General features: G+C 33.1%; 1 protein-coding gene across 3 annotated transcripts in view; it reads left to right on the top strand.

The window, feature by feature from the left end:
• Itfg1 (integrin alpha FG-GAP repeat containing 1) overlaps window positions 1-16,583 on the top strand; it is a 260,497-nt gene that overhangs the window by 213,741 nt on the left and 30,173 nt on the right. Inside the window, exon 15 of one of the 3 annotated variants that reach the window (XR_013430849.1) lies at window positions 12,588-12,720. The exons of the other annotated variants lie outside the window; for them this stretch is intronic. The gene's annotated coding sequence lies outside the window, so the exon portion shown is untranslated. The remainder of the gene's footprint in view (window positions 1-12,587; window positions 12,721-16,583) is intronic. 3 annotated transcript variants of the gene reach the window in all.

Here is a 16,583-nt window from a genome sequence, read left to right as displayed (position 1 = left end):
TGGGGATAAGAAAGATAGTAGAATGAAACAGTCATTATTACTTTATGTATGTATGTGACTGTATGTATGACCAATGTGATTCTACAATATACTCAGAGAACTGAGAAATTATATCCCATCTATGTATGATATGTCAAAGTATATAAGTGCATTCTGTCATGTATAACTAATTAAAACAAATACAAAATTTTTTGGGAAAAAAAGGTGCAATGAGATTACTTCAGTTTAATTGAATTCCTTAAAACTTATTTTATGATATATAATCTAATTTGGGAAAAGATCCATGTGCTGATGAACAGAATATGCATTCTGTAGCTATTGGATGAAATAGTCTGTAGATGACTATTAAATCCGTTTGAATTTTTGCCTGGATGATATGTGAAAACAGGGTATTGAAGTCACCCACTGTTATTGTATTGTATGGGGGCCTGTCCCTTTTCATGGCTAATATTATTTTATAAAATTCAGTGCCCCAGCCTTTCAATGCATAAGTATTTATAATCATTATATCTTTTTCATGATACACTTTCGTTGTCTCTTCTAATTTGGCTATTTTGTTGGATAGAAGTATAACTACTCTTGCTTGCTTTGGGGTTTCATTTACTTGGAATATCATTTTCCATTCTTTTAGTCTGTATATGTCTTTGCAGGTGAGATGTGTTTTTTAAGATAGCATATTGTTGGTCTTGTTTTAATCTGTATTTTAATTGGAGAATTAAGACCATTTATATTCAGGGTTATTACTGAAAGGTATATAATTGTTCTTGTCATTTTACAGATTTTTTGGCTTGTTTTGAATATTTTGCATTCATTTCATCCTGTCCTATTGATCTTGAGATTTTGATTGGTCACTATATTGAGTCTTTACTATTTTTTTTGCTTGTCTACTCTTCTAATGCAATTTGTTCTTTCCCATGATCTTATGATTATGCTAATCTTTCCTTCTCTTCTGAGTGACAGGTTCCCTTAAGTATCTTCTGTAATGGTTTTCTAGTGGTTATGAATTCCTGGAGTTTATGCTTATCTTTGAAGACCTTCATTCAAATCTGAACAATAAAATTGACTTGAAATACATCATTCCATGCCCTCCTACCCTGCTATTATTCTAATGGATTTCCCTCTAAATGTGACTTGGTGTTTCTCTCTTGCAGCTTTTTATATTCTTTCTTTCTTCCGTACTTTTGGCAACTTATAATATGGCACAAGGTATGGTGGTGTGTGCCTGTCAAGTTCTTGGGATTCTGAGGCAGGAGGATCACAAAGTTCAAAGTCAGCCTTGGGAAGACAGTAAGACACTCTCTCAAAATAAAATAAACGGAGTTGGGGATGGAACTCAGTGGTAAATTATTTGCCTAGCATGCACAAGGCCATGGGTTCAATTCCGAGTACTGAAGGGCAGGAGATGAGGTATGTCATGAAGAAGTTCTTTTATTGCTGTCAGAATGTACTGTTATGACAGAGTTGTCTTTAATCTCTTATATTCTTTCTTCTACTATATCTTCCATTTAATTACTCATCACCCTTATCTATTTCTATTCCCTTTATAAACTCCACATATATCCAGCTTGACTTCCGGTATATCTAGCTTTTCCACCTCCACGTTCCATGCCATTTTCAATCTCTCCCTCTTCCCCTATCTCATAACTTCAGCATTTCTACAACTTAGAAAAATAGCACTGTCCCATCAATCCTTTATTAACCTCACTCTCCAAACTAGAAATAAATTCATCCTACCAAATGTCAATAGAACTGTCTCTTGTGCCTCTTATCTAAGTTGGCCTGGAGACTCTTTGAGAACTGGTTCTATGTGTTTTACCCATTCTAGGATATCCAAGTATTTGTTAAAAAAATGCTTGCTTAAAATTAGTTCAAAGGCATTCATATTTTAAAAATAAAACTTAAGGCAGAAAACTTGAAGAGTGCTTAACTAAAACATATCATAGTTCATTTCTGGTTGTAAGATTACTTAGTCTAATATAAAGTAATGGAAATTATTCATAAAAATTAAATGCAGACCAACAAATCTGTAATAGTAAAGCACCTACATGTGCTAGGAGCTATTTCAGATCCTGGATATTATTTCATTGAATTTTACAGTATCTCTGCTTGGTAGCTCCTATTATCACCATTCTACAGCTGAGGAAACTGAGGCTCTGAAAGCTCAAATTACTGATCTTAAGCTTTCAGAGCCTCAGGTTTTTCAGCTGTAGAATATCTTTTAAACTCAAAACTATCTAACAACAAAAATTATACATTTTAAAACTACATCATTATTTGTAGATGTCATCTTGCAAAAAGCTTGAGGTTTATTCCTGAGAGATCTCTTTCATAACCTAGGACTTAGGAGCTACTTCTAAGTAATAATAATGGCTAAAATTCATTAGAAATTACTTTTTACCAGTTAGTACAATGCTAAGTACTTCACATGATGTTCTTATTTAATAGTATTAGCTGTGAGACTTCTGTCAGGAAATCTATTGATGGATAAAGAAAAAGAAAAAATTCCCCAGTATAGTAAGTCCAAATTATTATCCTGATATTCTGCTCTTGCAATGGTTTAAGAAAGATAGATTTCCATTTTTCTAACACATTCTGAAGAAGAAAACAGATTAACTTTCTGATATTTATAACATTCAAGACCAGAAAAGTTACATTTTCAACTATTCAACTGTAATTAAACTCAGTCATTTTAATCAAAGAACCTGGTCATATTTATAGATAAAATAATGTATCATTTGTAACTGCCTTACTTTAGTATGTAAACCTTTTCCATACACACAGATCTACTTTTTAAAACTTTTCAATAATACGTAGTATTGGTGGTTTGATTGAATAAACAAAAATAACAGTTTATTTATATTCACAAGTTAGAAAATGTAGTACTAACTTACAGACTGAATACTAGAAACCAAATAGTGCTCTCAGGCAAATATAAGGTTATTGACATTCTTTTATGTCAAACTAGATAATAGAAGCACTTATTCTGTAATCAATAAATATTTCATCATTTTTAGTGACTTCTGAATAATAGATGAGATGGGGTAGGTGGTCATTATTAAGATGCAAATTATCTCTTTTACCTAGGAAGATACTATTTAATACACTCAAATAGTTTAGAATTGGAGACAGTGGTGGTCTGATTAACATCTTATCATTAAAACAGAATTGTTCCACAACATTGGCAAACTCAGGCCTCAATTTTATATTACACAACTAAATTTCAGGAACAAAAATTTTATAGGTAAAACTTTTAAACTTTCCCTTAAAATATCTGCCATTCCTTCACCCACATACACAAATCACTTTTTTTTTTTTTTTTTGGTGTTCCTGGGATTTAATCCAGGGGTACTCTACCACTGAATTACATCTTCAGCCCTTAATTTTTGACACAGGGTCTCACTAATTTGCTGATACTGGCCTTGAACTTGCAATCCTCCTGCCTCAGCTTCCCCCATGTAGCTGGGATTATAAACATGTACCACCTAGCCCAACCTAATCAGTATTCTTTAATGTTATCCTGCAATGTTCTCCTTTTCATAGTCCACCCTATGAAGGAGTAATTATTTTGAAAGGCTACTATTAGTTTTGAGTATTCAAAAATAAACAGAGAAAAGCCACTTTAGATAAAAGTGTTGCCTCAAGAAGAATCTTAAAATATATGGGGTACTCAACAATAAAATGTTGTAATGGGCATAAATCTTGAATGGACATTTCTCTAGGGAAGATATTCAAATAGCCAGTAAACACATGAAAAGATGCTCAACATCATCAGTCATTAGGAAAATGCAAAAAGATTCTACCCAACAGAATGACTACTATCTATTTTTTTTAAAAAAAGAAAGAAAATAACACAAGGATGAAGAAAAATAACTGTACAGCCACTATGGATTAATATGATGTTTCCCTTTTTAAAATATATCTGCAACTATGCCTTAGTCATTAAGCTATTCAAAGGGATGACCCAGCTCCTTGTTAAACTATCAAAAAATAAGAGAAAAGGAGCCCCAGACCATATGGATATGCCTTTCTTGTCTTCCCCTTTGAAACAAAAGTTCCTCATCTTGCAGATCTTTGCCTAATTCAGCTTTCTGTTTGCATTGCCATAAAATACCTAGCAAATAGTATTACCATTGAGATAAGTAGATAGAAGGAAATCCAAATATCCACAAAAAGGGATGGGAAAGTAACTCGGTGGTAATGTGCTTGCCAAACATGCTCGAGGCCTTGGGTTTAATCCCTAGCAGTGCAAAAAAGTAAATAAGCAAATATCCACAGAAAATTAGAATCAACTGAATATTCATGAATTTATAAAGTTTTATTGTTGGGACTTATAACCTATATAAGAATTTTTCAAGTCTGGGCTAAATTTTTGTTGCGGGTTATTTTATTTACTGTTGGATTCTTAGCAGCCTTCCTGGCCTCTAACCACTATAGTCCAATAGCACTCTCTAGTTTTGACAGCCGAAAATGTCTTCAGATATTTTTAGATGTCTCCTGAGAGTATAAATCACCTTTGAATAAGAACTAGTCTAAAGACAATTATTACTCAGATTCTTCCTGCACTAGACTATATGTTTCTGAATAAGGATTAAGAAAAAAAGGGGATGCTGAGGTTGTGGCTCAGCAGTAGAGCACTTGCTTAGCATGTGTAAGGCCCTGGGTTTGATCCTCAATACCACATAAAGATGAATAAATAAATAAAATAAAGGTATAAAAATGGGGAAGGGGGCACTTCATATTCTATATAATCAATTTAGAGGAGGAAAAAGAGATTATTTTTATTTATCCGTGTTTTCTATGCTATATTATTAGTTTAATATTCTAATAAAGTTATTAGTTTCCAGCCTTTTGAAGAGATCTTCAGTGAGAGAGCTATGTGCTTTAACAGACTTCATCCTAGGAACAAATACAGAGATTCAACACTGATTCCAATCATATCATCAGTGTACAACAGTCAGTTTAATCAATCAGGACCATAGTGTGTATTCATTTTCCAAAAACTTGATCTCTCCAGTTGGATCTAAAGAACATGTGATTAACCACCTTTCTTGTAAGAGATAGCTACCTAGTATCTATTACTCCAGCCCAAAATCCCATGATTCTTTTTAGATATAATTCACATACCACAAAATTCATCATTTAACATGTACAGTTCAGTGGTTTTTGGTTTATGTATAAAGTTTTGCAGACATGACACTTCCTAATTTCAGAACATTTTCATCAACCTTAAAATAAAACCCTATACCCATTAGTATTCATGCCTCATTACCCTTTCCCTCCAGCCCCTAGCAACCATCATCTTTCTCTATGAATTCTTCTATTCGGAAAACTGCATATAAATGGGATCATACCATAAAAATGTCCTTTTGTGGCAAGCTTTTTTCATTTTGCATAATGTTTTCAAAGTTTTTCCTCAGATTTTTTTTAAATTAACACATAAAAATTGTCCATACTTACATTCAACTTAGGGTAATCATATTTATCTATTTAAACATCATTTCTTTCTGCTGAAAACATTCAGTATCTCAGATTCCTTCTTGATTACCTCCTACCTTCACAACCTCCACATTAATCCATGAAAAAATCTAGTTGATCCTACCTTCAAAACATATCCCCTACCCTGTTGATTTCCTTCCATCACTGCTTCAACCTGCAAGTACATGCTACCGTCTTGAGCCTAAAATGCTTGCCATATTTTTACCTGTATTCCCATCATTCACAAACTGATCTTACATGTTTTCTTCCTAAAGAGGCCTTCTCTGAGTAACCAAAAGTAGACCTTGAACCACTCTATACCACATCAACCTGTTTTTATTTGTATTATTCATTTATTCAACAAATATCTATTCAGTTTTATGCTAGTATTACTCCACATGCTGGGGTTATAGAAGAGAACAAAGCAAAGATCCTTCTCACATGAACTTATAAAAATATAAGTGGTAAGTACTTGGGAATAGTGACGGTGGGAAGTGGTTTTTTATTAAAAGGTGATCAGAGAAGTGCTTGGTGAGGTGACATTTGAACAAAGATATTAAGGAAGTGAACCATTGAGATATCAAAAGTAAAATGGCTCTGAGATGGGAATGTTCTTAGTGAAATCATGGCATTAAGGAGGTCTATATAACAGATGCAGAGTGAGCATGAGAGTAGAAATAGATGTTGTAAGATTATGAGATTCATGTAAGATAATAGAGATTCAGACTGTGCCAGGCCCCAGGGATGATAGCAGTTATCAATAAGATTATTTTCTTATTTTCTTTATCCTAACCCTCTCACCCCTTCCACAAAACTTAAATGACTTGAGAGCAATACCTGGCTTGTTCAACAGTATATACTTATTCCGCCAAGAATTATGCCTGACACAGATTAATGCATTCACATAATAAACATTTATTGAATGATTGGTGTATTTATTGAAGAAATGACTAAGTACCAAATGTCATGTATGCTTTTAATATATAAAATGTCATGTTATAATTATTTGTTTTATAAATGAGATAACTATACTTTGAAGAGGTTAAATAACTTGCCTGATATAACACAAGAGATTAGAAAAGCCAAAACTTGAAATCAGGAGGACTTACTCAGAAACCTTATCTATGCTTTAAAATCTTTCTTAGATCAGATTATTTATAATAATAGGTAGTTAATACTAGAGACCCTGCCAGACATGACACATACCTGTAATCCTAGGGGCTTAGGAGGCTCAGGTGGGAGGATCTCAGGTCAGCCTCAGCAACTTAGCAAGACCCTAAACGACTTAGCAAAATCCTGTCTCAAAATAAAAAATGAGTGCTGGGTTTGTGGCTAGAGCGCTTGCCTATTATGTATGAGGCACTGGGTTTGGTTCTCAGTATCACATAAAAAATGAGTGAATAAAAAAGGTATTGTATCCATATACAACTAAAAAGAAAAAATAATAATAAATAATAAAAAGAGCTGGTGATGTGGCTTAGTGGTCCACTAGGTTCCCCTCCTTAAAAGTTCTACCTCCTCCCAGTAGCACTATAAGCTAATGACCAAGCCTTTAACACATAGGCCTTTTGGTGATACTTCCAAACAATAGCAGGAATCTAGCTCCATTCATTTGCATATAGATAGCCTCTTCAATAAAAGGTGCAGAGAAAACTGGATGTCTTTTCTCCAGTTTTTGGTGCCTCTATCAGTTGACTTCTATGTGCAATGGATTAATTTCTGAGTTCTCTATTCTATTTCATTGGTCTTTGTGCTGGTTTTTATGCCAGTCTCACGCTATTTGGTTGCTATAGCTTTGCAATGTTTTTTTAAATATATATATTTTTAGTTATAGATGGACACAATTACTTTTATTTTTATGTTGTGCTGAGGATCGAACCCAGTACTTCACACATGCTAAGCAAGCACTCTACCACTTAGCTACAACCCCAGTCCTATAATATGTTTTGAAGTCAGGTATTATAATGCCTCCAGCTTTGTTATTTTTGCTCAGGATTGCTTTGACTTTTCAGGATCTTTTGTGGTTCCATAGAAACTTTAATAGGAGTTTTTGTATTTCTATAAAAACTCTCATTGGTATTTTCATAGGGAATTTATTTCATTATTCATCTGTGTATTGCTTTGTGTATTATGGTCATTTTAACAATATTATTTCTCCAGTATATGAATATGATCTACCTTTCCTTTTTTGCATGTCCTCTTTAATGTTTTTAATCAGACATTTTAGTTTTTATGGTAGAGTTCTTTTAGCTACTTGGATAAATTTATTCCGAGCTTGGGGCTGGGGTCATGGCTCAGTGTTAGAGCGCTTGCCTAGCATGTGTGAGGCACTGGGTTCAATCCTCAGCACCATATAAAAGTAAATAAATAAAAGTATTTTAAAAAACAATTATTCCTAGCTTTTGTTTGTTTGATTTGATTTGGTTTGTTTGTTTTGACTTAGTAGCTGTTGTAAATGGAATTGCTTTCTTGATTTCTTCCTCAGCTAGTTCATTGTTAGTATATAAGAACATGACTGGTTTTTATATATTGATCTTGTATCCTGCAATTTTACTGAATTCATTTCTCAGTTCTATAGTGTTTAGATGGGACTTTGTCTTGTTTTCTTTTTGGTTTGGTTTTGCAGTGCTGGAGCCTTATACATGCTAGACACGTGTTCTATAACTGAATTACATATCCATCCCAGGTTTTTTTTATATATATATAAAATCATGTCTGCAAAAAGGGATAATATGACTTTCTCATTTCCAATTCAAATGCCTTTTTCTTCCATTATTGCTCTGGATAAAACTTTCAGTACTGAGTTGAGTAAAAGTGATGAAATTGGGTATCCTTGAATTGTTCTAGATCTAAAAGTTAACAGTTGTGACTATTTCCTGTTCAATATATTAGTTGTGGGTTTGGTTTGCCATATAAGGAGGACTTAATTGTATTGTTTATTTCTTTTATTACCTAATTTGTTGAGTATTTTTATCATGAAGGGACATGATTTTTATCAAATGCTTTTTCTGTGTTTTACTGAGATAATCATTTGAGTTGTCCTTTATTATGTCAAAATATTTAATTATTCATTAAAAATATTTAATATATCACAGTTATTGATTTGTGTATGTTGCATGATCTTTATATCCCTAGGATAAGTCCCACTTGGTCATGGTGTACAATCTTTTTGTTGTGCTGTTAGATTCAGTTTGGTAGTACTTTGTTAAGAATTTTTGCATTTATTTTCCACAGAATATACTGGTATGTTATTTCCTATTTTTTGTTGTATCTTTCTCTGGTTTTCATATCAAAGAAATGCTGGTCTCATAGAATAAGGAAGGATTTCCTACCTTTCCAGTTTTTAGAATGGTGTGAGAAGAAGAGTTGGTGTTACTTCTTTAAAAGTTTAGTAGAGCTGGGTGCAGTGGTGCACACCTGTAAGCCCAAGCAGTTCAGGAGGCCCAGGCAGGAGGATAGTGAGTTCAAAACCAGCCTTAGCAACAGTGAGGCACTAAGCAATTCAGTGTGACCCTATCTCTAAATTAAATACAAAATAGGGCTGAGGATGTAGCTCCGTAGTCAAGTGCCCCTGAGTACTATCCCCAGTACCAAAAAGAAAAGTTTAGTAGAAGGCTGGGATTGTGGCTAAATGGTAAAACACTTGCCTGGCATTATAAGGCACTGGATTCAATACTCAGCACTGCATGTGAATTAATTAATAATAAGGGTTCTTTGACAACTAAAAAACAAAAAGGTTAGTAGAATTTAGCAAATGAAGCCATCCAGTTCTGGGCTTTTCTTTGTTGGAAGTTTTTTGTTGTTTTTTTTTTAAATTACCAATTCAATTTCATTGCTCAGCATTGGTCATTTAGTTTTCTATTTCTTTATAGTTTAATCTTGGACAAGTTGTATGTGTACAGGAACTTATTTATTTCTTGTTGTCCCAAATGATCTTTTGTATTACTGTGGCATCAGATGTAATGAATCCTTCCAAATCTCTAACTTTATTTATTTGTGACTTTATCTAACCAGTCAGTCTTAAAATATTTGCTGATTTTCAACAACAACTTTGTTTCTCTGGTCTTTGGTAATTTTTTTTAGTCGTAGTTCTTCAAGTTACATTGTTAGGTTAATGACTTGAAATATTTCTACTTCATGATATGTTTATTACTATAAACTTCCCTCTTAATCCTGATTTTGCTATATCAAATAGGTTTATTTTTATTTATTTATATCATTTTGTGCTTCCATTTTCATTTAAGAAATGTTTTTCTTTTTCATTTATTCATTGATCATTCTGCAGCATTTTTAATTTCCATGTACTTGTGCTATTTCCACAATTCCTCTTGTTCGTTTCTAATTTCATTCCATTGTGCTCATATTATTCATATTATTCTAGTTTTTTAAATACATGACAGCGGAATGCATCACAATTCTTATTACACATGTAGAACAATTTTTTATATCTCTGTATATAAAGTATGTTTACACCTTCACTTTTGGTCTACAGGGGAGGTATGTTAGGTATTGGTTTTTCATTTTTATTTGGTTTTGTTTTGTTATTTTTAATGCACTCAGCTAGTTTGTAGCTTTTTGTTTTTCCTGCCAAGGCCAGCCTCTACTGGGTTCAAGCGATCCTTGTGCCAGCATACCTGGCTTCATGTCTTTTAATTGAGGAATTCAATCCATTTACATCATTCAAGGGTAGATTAAAAACCTGCTCCTGTTTCTTGTTTTGTATACTTTTGTTCCTCTCCTCTGCTCTTACCCTGAATCTTTGTGATCTGGTGATTCCTATCGTGATAAAGATTTATTCATTCCTCTTCCTTCTTTGTGTGGCTACTCTATCACAGAGCTTTATACTTTCACATGTTTTCATGGTGGTAATTATCATTTTGCTTCTAGGTGTATGACTCCTTTATCCATTTTTACTTGTCTGCAAAAGACTTTATTTCTTCTCAATTTCTAAAGGATAACTTTAGTGGGCATAATATTCTTGGCAGGCAGTATTTTTCTTTTCAGCACTCTGAATGTTAATAAGTTCCCATTCTCTCATGTCCTGCAAGGTTTCTGCTGAATAATCTTTTTTCTAATCGAAATTCACTTGTTAGAAACTTGACATTTTTCTTGTACTGCACCTTTTTGGTGGGTAAGGACCAGGCTTTTTTTTTTTTTTTTTTTTTTTTTAAAGACAGGGTCTCATCTCAGCCTGCCTCAACCTCCTGAGTTGCTGGGATTACAGGCATGCACTACCAGGCCTGGCTTCTTGCTGCTTTTAGAAGTGTCCTTTACTTTTATTACCTTGATTATAATTTGCCTCTTTGAGTCTAACTGAAGTTCTTTAATCTTCATGGAAATTTCTAGGAAATTTCCCTAGACTTGGGAAATTTTCAACTACAATTTCATTAAATAGGCTTCCTGTGCCTTTTTCTGTGTCCTTCCTTATTCTCATAATGGGATTATTTGTTCATTTAATGGTGTCCCATAGATTCAACAGTCTTCCTTCATTCTTATTCCTTTTATTTTTATTTCTCCAACTGGATCAATTCAAAAGACCTGTCTTAAAGTTCAGAATTCTTTCATTCTGCTTGATCTAATCATATGGCTGGCTATCAATTTTTGTTGTTTTTTTTTTCTGGTAATTGTCTCTCTGTTGAATTTTTTCTTCATATAATGAATTGTTTTCCAGATTTCATTTAGGTGTTTTATTCTCTTGTATCTCTCTGAGCTTCCTTAAGACGACTGTTTATAATTGTTTTTTTAGGCATTTGGTAAATTTCCTTTTCTTTATGGTTATCTCTAGGGGTGTATCACGTTTCCTTGCTTTTTCATGGTGTTTTTGTTTTGTTTTCAGCTGTAGATGGATACAATACCTTTGTTTCATTCATTTTTATGTAGTACTGAGGATCAAACCAAGTGCCTCACACATGCTAGGCAAGTGTTCTACCACTGAGCTACAACCCCAGCCCTTTTTCATGTTTCTTATGCATCCAGTGTAACAGTTACTTTTTTTTTTAATATATTTTAGTTGTTGATGGACCTTTATTTATTTGTATGTGGTGCTGAGAATTGAACCCAGTGCCTCATGCATGCTAGGCAAGCAGTGTACCACAGAGCCACAACCCCAACCCCTTAAAGCTACCTTTTTGAATTTAACAAAGTTGTTTTGAGGGTGGATCCTAAGGAGACACATCTAAGCTTTAATTCTGGATGAATTCAGCAGTGTGATCTTGGCAGTTTCTTTAGCTTTATTCTTCAACAGGCACAGATCAAGGATGGGGGCATATTTTTGTGGGCATCCAGAAATTCATCAATTATATTTCATGTCTTCCTATACCAGCACTGGTTCCAATGGCAGTTTTAGAACAAGGGTATCTGCTCTGATAAATTATGACAGTCTGTGCCCCTATCTGTCTCTACAATTTGAAGAGCAGCAGTTTGCCCCATGTCCTTACTTTAGCACAGATCTAAGAATTATTGGTAACTTCCTGGTCCTTTATATGTGGAACCAGAAACTGAAAGTTCCATCCTTTTATTTTTACTCTGCTTATATCATTATAATTGAAGTAATTTTCTTGTGGATAGCTTATAGCTGAGTAATATTTTTTAATTTGCTCTGCCATTTGGATCACTTATGCTTAATGTAATAAGTTATTGAAAAATAATGGCATAGTCTACCTTTTTAGTTTTTGCTGTTTTTTGTTTTTATTTTTCTTCCCCATCTTACAACTTACCATTTTGAACTATCATTAGTGTTTTAGTATTTCTTTGCTAAGATTTTATAGTGATTGTTCCAGGTTTGACAGAGTACTGGCATCATCAGTTTACCAATTTGATATGAAAATCTTACCTTGGTAATATTCCTTTAATCATACATATATAAAATATAATTGTCATATGCTTCCTGTACACACGTTATAGTTTGTACATCAGTTATAGTAACTGTACATCAGTTACAGTTTTTACTTCAACCAAACAAATAATTACTTCAATTAAACATAACTGGGAAAATTCAAGAGTTAGAAAGCCTATTGTATTTACATACATTGTTGCTTATAGCCTTCTTTCCTCATGTTTCAAAATTTCTTTTTGTAACATTTCCTTTTATTGTTTCTCCTCATTACTTCCAGATAGGAGTGGCAGGCAAGGCATCCATGTGGTCTCCACTACCACCACAGTAGAAGGGGAGGATCATAAATGGTTATGAAGGTGAAAGTCACAGCTCCCTATTGGCATTTACTGCATTTGCTAGCATCAGCAGAGGTGATGTCATGGTATTTTCTGTGCTATTTTGGTTTTAGTAGATGAGTTGTTGCCTAAAAATTTTCTGTCTTCCTAAGCTGCTCTTTTCCTGGTCCTTTTGCTAAAGATAACAGGATTTTGTTGACACTGTTTTTATATACATCTATGGGCATTTCTGAAGTTGCTGGCTTCTGTAGATCAAATTGTGAAATATACAATGCCAAAGGGAAACCCAGAGAACTCACCACCATTTCATTCCTTAAGTCCCAAGATCATTTGCTGGCCTGCCTTCTCTCCATCTATTCTCCAGGGGTTTTAGTTATACTTAAGCAGGAGGAATAGGGAAAAGTACATCTACTATATAGCACGTTTCCAGAAATGGAAGTTCAGCCTCAGTGATTTTGATTCTGAAGAAAAATTGATGGGGAAAATTTTTGCCTGTAAGTTTCGTGCTTCACAGTTTGACCTTCCCAGTCCCTGTTATCACAGTTGAGGCTAAGCTTCTCAAACAAAAAATTGGCAGACTGTGTGTGCACGTGTGTGTGTGTGTATTGGGGATGGGGACAGCTTCAAACTTGTGTGTCTTGCATTACTAAAACACTATTTATTCCACAATTTTAGGATGATTCAATTGAATCAATATTCAAAAATATCTCATTCCACTATCTTTCCTGCCCCATTCACCCTCCCCCTACACTCCTTCCCCTTTACCCAATCAGAGTTCCTTCATTTTTCCCATGCCTCTCCCCTCCCCATCATGAATCAGCATGCATATATGGTGTGATGCTACATTGAAATGTATGTAAAGTTGTGCTGCATTGTATACAATGTATCAAAATGCATTCTGCTATCATATATACCTAATTAAAATAAATTTTTTAAAAATTCAAAATATATTTTTTAAAAAATCTTTAAAACCTTATCTTCATAACATAGTGGCTTTGATTTCTATAACATTCCTCCATATAAAAAAATAGAAAATAAAAATAAATCCCCTATGTAGTAAAACTTAATTTATGTGGTTCTACCAAAAAATTTTCACACTCATTTGTGTGAAAAAGTGATCACTGTAATATACATGAATGATGTATCATGCAGCCAAAAATGTACTCAGGTTGTATAGTACTCACAATTCATTCTGAAATCCACTGATTGGTGTGGGTTAGCACTGTGTTCAACTCATTTTATTATGAACAGTAATTAAAAATGTGAGTGATTTATATTTTAACATAGCTATTCCTATGTAATTATTTTGACAGGTAATATAGATTAATATAAGCATAGTATCATTGTTCAGCTATTTACCTAGGATGAAAAACAAAGATTTTCATTTCCATATTTCTATCCATTTATTTTTATGATTGACCCCCTAATTAAATGAGAAAATAATGGTATAGTAAATTGTTAGGAGTAATCATTTTACCAATTAAAATGCAAAAGTGGAATGTCTACATGAAAAACACAATAAAATATGTACTATTTTGATGTTAGGCATGTATCAGGCATAAAAATATACTGTTACCCTATTTACAGTAACTAGTCGTTTCTCAAACAAAATCTCTTTAAGGCACATTACTAATATGTAAATTCCTGCCATTTCTATTGGTTTTTAGCATAATGATTGAAGGATTGATGCTATAATTTACATTGTAAATCAGAATCACAGGATAAAAATCTATCAATCCTCTCTATATCTGAATATAAAATTGTTAAAATCCAACAATGCATCCTGAAAAAAAATGCCACCATCGCCAAGCTATAAACATTACAGGATCACTTTGAACTTCATTGTTTCAATTACTAACTCTACATTCGTAGTCTTGTGCAATATCCCTGTTGTGTAGTTTCTATTGACATTTGTATAATTTTAGACCATTATCAGAATAGATGATAATATGAATAATTATAAATAACATATACTGAGCACTCATATAAACTAAGTTTAGGGAACTTTATTCATTTATTTACTGACTTAGAGCTTCACTGAGGTAGTAATTCATGGATCCTCACTTCACTCTACCATACTGTTTGGCACTTAATTCATGTTATCTTACATAAATAAACTGTTAAGAATCTTCTGATACAAAGATGAATTCAGTTAGAATACTTCTAGTTTTAAGTAATATATAAAATTCATACTAAGTGCAATATTCTCTTCCTTCTCAAGTTTTAATAATTTTAGAAAATATATTCTGTTTGGGTTTCACTGTCAAATATTCAGTATAGCTAGCTGTGATTTAATCTATAGAAAACAAATATTCTCTCTATTGTAGTGGTTCCAAAAAAAACATTTTTAAAATTGTTGACATTCATTGTTACTATCCTGTTGGCTTTTAAAACATTATAAAGAAAATGAACTGGGAATTTAGTAAATTGTTATATAACTGTTCTCTGTTTAATACCATATTAAAATTTTTTTAATTAGAATAATGATTCTTAGACTTTACATGCTAAATACATATTTCTGGGACCCACACTGAAGTTTCAACTCAGTAGGTCTGGTATGAGAGATTAGAATTTGCCTTTATAGCAACTTCTGAAGGGTAGTTAGGAAATCCATTGACCACATCTTTAGAACTCTTATATAAGGATTTTTTAACTAAAAATATACCCAATGTTTGAAGTGTAAGTATTCCATTTTTTCCTTTTCCCTTTTACAAAGTTTTATAGATATGTAGAACAATTTATTTGAATGACCTATAATAACTAATTCATCTTCTCCATTTGCCCATAAATTAACTTTTTATGTTAAGTATAATGACATTTAAATATATAAGGTGGTAAATAAACATATTAATCACTGTCATTATTACTTTCATTATTATTTCTTTGGGGGGGGGCCCCACTGGGGATTAAACTCAGGCATACTCAACCACTGAGCCACATCCCTAGCCTTATTTTGTATTTTTAGAGGTAGGGTCTCACTGAGTTGCTTAGCACCTTGACATTGCTGAGGCTGCTTTGAACTTACAATCCTCCTGCCTCAGCCTTCTGAGTGGTTGAGATTACAGACATGTGCCACCATGCCCAACTCATTATTATATCTTTATATCATTTTTGGAAAGAAAGCATTATAGAATAGTTATTATATATTTTAGTGTTTGAGTTCCACTATGTAGAAATGTACAAATGAATAATTAGCAATGCCCCTCATACATTTGAAATATTATTTAAACTTTTCATGTGGTAAATATGAAACTTTCAAGTAATTTGGTGAGGCAATCCAATACACTCGTAAATTTAAGCTCAATTTACTCATCTTATAACTATTTCAAGTAAAGACAGTTTAAAAGGTTTGTGGTTGATGGCTGAATAATTTTACTATTTTCTTTATGATTTCATTGGGATAGATACAATATTTCATGTTTTCTTAAAGTTCAGTCAACAACCATCTGATTATACTATCTACCAAAATGTAATCTTTGTAAAAGCTCTATTAGAAGAAATTATACTATTGAACTTATGATATATTGACTTCCACTATTTTGACATACAAAATCAATGGAGCAAATGTGCTGTAGTAAATTTATTTTGTCATATATTTATTAAGAGTGGCCCCCACACTTTCATGAGTTTTACCCCTCTACGTACTTCTCATTGTGGAAATCCAAAAAAGATTCCCTCATGTTTCCGCTTCACATGGGACAGTTACCATTTTGAAATATGCCCAGAGCATAACAAAAGCCTACTCTCCAAGGAAAAAGATTTTACAGGGGTATAAATTTACCTGGCTCCAGCAGACAGCAATCTCAGGTAGGTAGGTGTGGAGGTTACAGAAATCTAAGAAACACTTATGAAACTCATTAACCAGGAATACAAACCTTCTAAAAGACTGCTTTAATCATAAGATTACAGAATACTTTCCATCCCTACCACCTTATTGC

Source organism: Ictidomys tridecemlineatus, chromosome 15 (assembly GCF_052094955.1).
Source record: "Ictidomys tridecemlineatus isolate mIctTri1 chromosome 15, mIctTri1.hap1, whole genome shotgun sequence".
Taxonomy (NCBI): domain Eukaryota; kingdom Metazoa; phylum Chordata; class Mammalia; order Rodentia; family Sciuridae; genus Ictidomys; species Ictidomys tridecemlineatus.
Note: the sequence above shows the minus strand (reverse complement) of the source record. Positions and strands in the feature narration are given on the sequence as shown.